Source organism: Harmonia axyridis, chromosome X (assembly GCF_914767665.1).
Source record: "Harmonia axyridis chromosome X, icHarAxyr1.1, whole genome shotgun sequence".
In the NCBI taxonomy this organism is placed as follows: Eukaryota; Metazoa; Arthropoda; class Insecta; order Coleoptera; family Coccinellidae; genus Harmonia; species Harmonia axyridis.
The window spans coordinates 34,027,627-34,035,126 of NC_059508.1; the positions used below are offsets into that span (position 1 = coordinate 34,027,627).

Sequence of the window (7,500 nt, forward strand, 5' to 3'; positions counted from 1 at the left end):
CACCTTAATTTGGCTTGTACTGAGACATGCATGGCTTAATCTTTGAGACAAGCATATGACTACTGGCAGGATCAACCAGGGAACTGCGTGCTTATACGATCGGTCCACGAGATTGCCGGTATGGCCAAACCCGTTCGCCTCTCGTCATGTGGCACTAGCCATGTCGATTGACTTCGACTAGCGCCGCACATCAGTAAGTGCAAGTCCTCGACGAAACGACGTAACAGCCCCCAGTCAGCATGAGACTCAAGCTATATATACATCATCATCATCTCGGACAAAACACCGATCAAAAATGAGAAAGTTTCTAGAAACAATCCCTCGCCAAGGCGTCCATATATAATACGAACCCCCGGCTATCAACTAATTTCTTATACACATTCCATCTCGACCCTTCGCTATACATGTGAATATAACGACACGGTGATTCGAGATTCAACAATATTTGTCGCTCGGAACGAATTGAGTGGTTGCAAATTTTTTGTGAACATAACCCGCAACGGGCAGAGGATCACGATTTTAAGGTTGGTCGCTTAAAGGCCATTCGACTACAAAGAGACGAAGCGGACCGCGACCTCGCTGCATGAGGTTGACGAAAGCGACCCAAGATGCGAAAGCCGAAACCAACACACCTTGCCAGTACCCAAACGCCGAGGTCGGATTCGGGTCTACCACTTACCAACTGAATATCATCCTAAAAAGAACTCCAAACAGTCTAGGACAGGACCCATTCTCCACCCCTTCTATATATGTCAGGAGAACCCCGGATTCCCCTCCAGACACGATTTAGCAAACTTTTCCCGATCGATCCGACCCACCGAGGCCGTTTCGACCGTTCGCCGCGCCTACTAGAGCTGATTTCTTCGGACTCCGATCAGAAAATCCGCCGATGCATGTCGTTAACACCTAGTCCGCCTCGTCCGATCGATCGAGGCCGTTTCGACCGTTCGCCGCGCCTACTAGAGCTGATTTCTTCGGACTCCGATCAGAAAATCCGCCGATGCATGTCGTTAACACCTAGTCCGCCTCGTCCGATCGATCTAGGCCGTCTCGATCCACCCATCGCGCATCGAAAGTCGCATCTCTCGAACTCCGATCCGGAAATCGGCCGATGCATCACGTTAACTATTTCTTATATCTAATATAATATACATCGAGACGGTAAGAATTCTTTTAATCGAAGATATACATATACTTCTCATCAATATCCAAAAGCTTATCGAAAAATAAATTACTCAACTTTTACGTGAAGAATCGTTCACCCAAACCTTATCCCCTATATATGTCAGGAGAACCCAAGGTTCCCCTCCAGACACGATTTAGCAAACTTTTCCCGATCGATCCGACCCACCGAGGCCGTCTCGACCGTCCGCTGCGCCTACTAGGGCCGATTTCTTCGGACTCCGATCAGAAAATATACCGATGCATGTCGTTAACACCTAGTCCGCCTCGTCCGATCTATCTAAACAGTCTCGACGCACCCAACACTCTTTCAAAGTCGGATTACTCGGACTCAATCTGAAAATGGACCGATGCATGACGTCAACACTTAGCCCGCCTCGTCTGATCGATCTAAGCCATCTCGACCCACCCAACACGCCTTCCAAGTCGGATCACTCGGACTTCGATCTGAAAATCTCCGGACTCATTTTTATGAATATCCCCAGTCAGTAAGAACGTTATTTCGCCAATATATACCAACAATAAACCATATTCCAATAGCTGAACCAAAAATATAATTCCCGATCCAAACGTTCTGCATCGCCCAACGCGACCACCTTCCCTATATATGTCAGGAGAGCACAGGGTTCCCCTCCAGACAACACTTACGCTCTATCCCCGACTCTCGGTCGATCGATAGGCCAGGTCAGCGGTGTCTGTTTCGGCCGAAGCTCGGACTTTGGTCAAAATGTTCCGATACAAAATTTGAACCAAGATAGATACAGATATGATTCCTTCTTAAATATACGTTGATTATCGAACAGAATATGGTAAATATTTTGCGATGACCGAGGATTTCATGAATTTTTTTTTTTTTCGAAAAAATTTTCTGTTATCGGAATTTCCTCAAATTTCATTTGGTTGCCTACTAATGCATATTAAAAACGATAATCAACAATCAGAATCATTATTTATCATTTATTTCAATTTTTATAATGAAAAACGTTCACGTCCTTTCGCGCCTCTCGATCGTCGTTTACGTGATGCATCGGTCAGCCCTAGTTTACGTGGTGCATCGGTAAGATCGAGTTCACGTTCTGCATCGGTAAGATCCAGTTCACGTGGTGCATCGGTAAGATCGAGATTACGTGGTGCATCGGTAAGATCGAGTTTACGTGGTGCATCGGTAAGATCCAATTCACGTTCTGCATCGGTAAGATCCAGTTCACGTGGTGCATCGGTGAGATCGAGTTTACGTTCTGCATCGGTGTGATCTAGTTTACGTTGTGCATCGGTAAGATCGAGATTACGTGAAGCATCGGTATGATCGAGTTTACGTTCTGCATCGGTCTGGACTTAGAGATATATTTTCGACGTGAAAATGTTCCGATACAACTTTTGAACCAGGATAGTTAGAGAGATGATTTTTTCTGGGATGTACGTTGATTGGGGAATGGATTGTGGAAAATAACTTGCCATGACCGAGGTGTTCTCGAATTTTTTTTTTTTTTCGAAAAATATTTTCTGATTTTGGATTTTACTCAAATTTGATTTCGTTGCCTTCTAATGTGTTCTAAAAGAGTAAATCAGTAATCAGAATCGAAAAATATTTTTCGGATTTTTTTTTTTTTGAAAAAAAATTTTCTGATTTTGGAATTTCCTCAAATTTGATTTGGTTGCCTTCTAATGTGTTTTTAAAGCGTAAATCAGTAATCAGAATCAATATTCATTGTCGACTTTAATTTTTATAAGGAAAAATGTTCACGTCCTTAAACGCCTCCCCATCATTAGCCCGAGTCCAAGTCGATGTCAGTCCCGAGCGGACGGTGTCAGATACTACCTATCGCCCCGGTCTGGACTTGGCGAGGTATTTCGACGTGAAATGTTCCGATACAACTTTTGAACCAGGATAGTTAGAGAGATGATTTCTTCTATGTTGTACGTTGATTGTGGAATGGATTGTGGGAAATAACTTGCCATGACCCAGGTGTTCTTGAATTTTTTTTTTTTTCGAAAAAAATTTTCTGATCTTGAAATTTCCTCAAATCTGATTGCGTTGCCTTCTAATGTGTTCTAAAAGAGTAAATCAGTAATCAGAATCAATATTCATTGTCGACTTTAATTTTTATAAGGAAAAATGTTCACGTCCTTAAACGCCTCTCCATCGTTACCCCGACTCCAAGACGATGTTAGACCGGAGCGGACGGTGTCAGATGCGACCGATCTCCCCGGTCTGGACTTAGCGAGATATTCCGACGTGAAATGTTCCGATACAAAAATTTAACTGTGATAGTTAGAGAGATGGTTCCTTTTGTGATGTACGTTGATTGTGTAATAGAATATGGAAATAAACTTGAGATGACCGAGGTCTTCTGGGATTTTTTTTTTTTTTCGAAAAATATTTTTCGATTTCGGAAATCCCTCAAATTTCATTGAGATATGTCCTAATGTGTTCTTAAAGCTTAAATCAACAATCAGAATTAATATCCAAAAGTTATTTCATTTTTTATGAGGAAAAACGTTCACGTCCTTTCCGCTCCCAAAAAGTGAGATATCATAGAAAATATCGCAATATATGTTGTTTACGGCCATACCACGCTGAAATTGCCAGTTCTCGTCAGAACACTGAAGCCAAGCAGCGTCGGGCGCGGTTAGTACTTGGATGGGTGACCGCTTGGGAACACCGCGTGCTGTAAGCTTTTTTTTTACGTTCTGCATCGGTCTGCCGAGATAACGTGGTGCATCGGTATGATCGAGTTTACGTTCTGCATCGGTAAGATCGAGATTACGTGATGCATCGGTAAGATTGAGATTACGTGGTGCATCGGTAAGATCGAGATTACGTGGTGCATCGGTAAGATCGAGTTTACGTGGTGCATCGGTAAGATCCAATTCACGTTCTGCATCGGTAAGATCCAGTTCACGTGGTGCATCGGTGAGATTGAGATTACGTGGTGCATCGGTAAGATCGAGTTTACGTGGTGCATCGGTAAGATCCAATTCACGTTCTGCATCGGTAAGATCCAGTTCACGTGGTGCATCGGTAAGATTGAGATTACGTGGTGCATCGGTAAGATCGAGTTTACGTGGTGCATCGGTAAGATCCAATTCACGTTCTGCATCGGTAAGATCCAGTTCACGTGGTGCATCGGTAAGATTGAGATTACGTGGTGCATCGGTAAGATCGAGTTTACGTGGTGCATCGGTAAGATCCAATTCACGTTCTGCATCGGTAAGATCCAGTTCACGTGGTGCATCGGTAAGATGGAGATTACGTGGTGCATCGGTAAGATCGAGATTACGTGGTGCATCGGTAAGATCTACTTTACGTTCTGCATCGGTCTGCCCTTGTTTACGTGGTGCATCGGTAAGATCGAGATTACGTGAAGCATCGGTATGATCGAGTTTACGTTCTGCATCGGTCTGCCCGATATTACGTGGTGCATCGGTTCAGCCCTAGTTTACGTTGTGCATCGGTCTGGACTTAGAGATATATTTTCGACGTGAAAATGTTCCGATACAACTTTTGAACCAGGATAGTTAGAGAGATGATTTTTTCTGTGATGTACGTCGATTGGGGAATGGATTGTGGAAAATAACTTGCCATGACCGAGGTGTCCTCGAATTTTTTTTTTTTTCGAAAAAAATTTTCTGATTGTGGAATTTTCTCAAATTTGATTTGGTTGCCTCCTAATGTGTTCTAAAAGAGTAAATCAGTAATAGGAATCGAAAAATATTTTTCGGATTTTTTTTTTTTTCGAAAAAAATTTTCTGATCGTGGAATTTCCTCAAATTCGATTTGGTTGCCTTCTAATGTGTTTTTAAAGCGTAAATCAGTAATCAGAATCAATATTCATTGTCGACTTTAATTTTTATAAGGAAAAATGTTCACGTCCTTAAACGCCTCCCCATCATCAGCCCGAGTCCAAGTCGATGTCAGTCCCGAGCGGACGGTGTCAGATACTACCTATCGCCGAGGTCTGGACTTGGCGAGATATTACGACGTGAAATGTTCCGATACAACTTTTGAACCAGGATAGTTAGAGAGATGATTTCTTCTATGTTGTACGTTGATTGTGGAATGAAATACGGAAAATAACTCGCCATGACCGAGGTGATTACGATTTTTTTTTTTTTTTCGAAAAAAATTTTCTGATCGTGGAATTTTCTCAAATTTGATTTGGTTGCCTCCTTATATGTTCTAATAGCGATAATCAACAATCAGAATCAAAATCCATGATCGGGTTTGATTTTTATAAGGAAAAATGTTCACGTCCTTTTTTTCAACCCCGACTCATTGACGATGTTAGAACCGAGCCGGCGGTGTCAGATACGACCGATCGCCCCGGTCCCGATCGTCATTCACGTTGTGCATCGGTCTGCCCGAGATTACGTGGTGCATCGGTATGATCGAGTTTACGTGGTGCATCGGTAAGATCCAATTCACGTTCTGCATCGGTAAGATCCAGTTCACGTGGTGCATCGGTAAGATGGAGATTACGTGGTGCATCGGTAAGATCGAGATTACGGGGTGCATCGGTAAGATCTACTTTACGTTCTGCATCGGTCTGCCCTTGTTTACGTGGTGCATCGGTAAGATCGAGATTACGTGAAGCATCGGTATGATCGAGTTTACGTTCTGCATCGGTCTGCCCGATATTACGTGGTGCATCGGTTCAGCCCTAGTTTACGTTGTGCATCGGTCTGGACTTAGAGATATATTTTCGACGTGAAAATGTTCCGATACAACTTTTGAACCAGGATAGTTAGAGAGATGATTTTTTCTGTGATGTACGTCGATTGGGGAATGGATTGTGGAAAATAACTTGCCATGACCGAGGTGTCCTCGAATTTTTTTTTTTTTCGAAAAAAATTTTCTGATTGTGGAATTTTCTCAAATTTGATTTGGTTGCCTCCTAATGTGTTCTAAAAGAGTAAATCAGTAATAGGAATCGAAAAATATTTTTCGGATTTTTTTTTTTTTCGAAAAAAATTTTCTGATCGTGGAATTTCCTCAAATTCGATTTGGTTGCCTTCTAATGTGTTTTTAAAGCGTAAATCAGTAATCAGAATCAATATTCATTGTCGACTTTAATTTTTATAAGGAAAAATGTTCACGTCCTTAAACGCCTCCCCATCATCAGCCCGAGTCCAAGTCGATGTCAGTCCCGAGCGGACGGTGTCAGATACTACCTATCGCCGAGGTCTGGACTTGGCGAGATATTACGACGTGAAATGTTCCGATACAACTTTTGAACCAGGATAGTTAGAGAGATGATTTCTTCTATGTTGTACGTTGATTGTGGAATGAAATACGGAAAATAACTCGCCATGACCGAGGTGATTACGATTTTTTTTTTTTTTCGAAAAAAATTTTCTGATCGTGGAATTTTCTCAAATTTGATTTGGTTGCCTCCTTATATGTTCTAATAGCGATAATCAACAATCAGAATCAAAATCCATGATCGGGTTTGATTTTTATAAGGAAAAAATGTTCACGTCCTTTTTTTCAACCCCGACTCATTGACGATGTTAGAACCGAGCCGGCGGTGTCAGATACGACCGATCGCCCCGGTCCCGATCGTCATTTACGTTGTGCATCGGTCTGCCCGAGATTACGTGGTGCATCGGTCTGGACTTAGAGATATATTTTCGACGTGAAAATGTTCCGATACAACTTTTGAACCAGGATAGTTGAGAGATGATTTTTTCTGTGATGTACGTCGATTGGGGAATGGATTGTGGAAAATAACTTGCCATGACCGAGGTGTCCTCGAATTTTTTTTTTTTTTTTTCGAAAAAAAATTTTCTGATCGTGGAATTTTCTCAAATTTGATTTGGTTGCCTCCTAATGTGTTTCTAATAGCGATAATCAACAATCAGAATCAAATCCATGGTCGGGTTTGGTTTTTATAAGGAATAATGTTCACGTCCTTTTTCGCCTATGTTCTTTTTCGACGTGAAATGTTCCGATACAACTTTTGAACCAGGATAGTTAGAGAGATGATTTTTTCTGGGATGTATGTTGATTGACGTACGAAACTTGGGAAAAAAATAGAAAAGACCGAGGTACTCTAGAAAAAAAAATTTATTGAAAATATTTTTTTGATTTCGGAATTAATTCGAAATTCATTCAGATGTCTTCTATCAATATCGCGAAAGAAAAATCAATAATCAGAATCGATATTCATCTAAGATTATTTCCTTCTGGATTGTGTTAACATTCGGTACGATCTTGTCTACGTGATGCATCGGTTTGTTTCTCGGCTCTTGTGAGCAAGTTGGACACTCGAGACGGCCTCCATCGATCGGATTAGGCGGGCTTTAATGTTAACGTGC

General features: G+C 41.8%; 2 non-coding genes across 2 annotated transcripts in view; one reads left to right on the forward strand and one right to left on the reverse strand.

Moving 5' to 3' along the window:
* The window catches only part of LOC123687468, a 1,906-nt gene extending 1,824 nt beyond the window's left edge, over window positions 1-82 (reverse strand). The window contains exon 1 of the ribosomal RNA XR_006749192.1: window positions 1-82. This exon is cut by the window's left edge and continues 1,824 nt beyond it. This is a non-coding gene — a ribosomal RNA (small subunit ribosomal RNA).
* A 3,659-nt stretch (window positions 83-3,741) lies between these two features.
* Window positions 3,742-3,860, forward strand: LOC123688058. Its single transcript, XR_006749757.1, has one exon. It is a non-coding gene; the product is annotated as a 5S ribosomal RNA (ribosomal RNA).
* The last annotated feature ends 3,640 nt before the right edge of the window (window positions 3,861-7,500 follow it).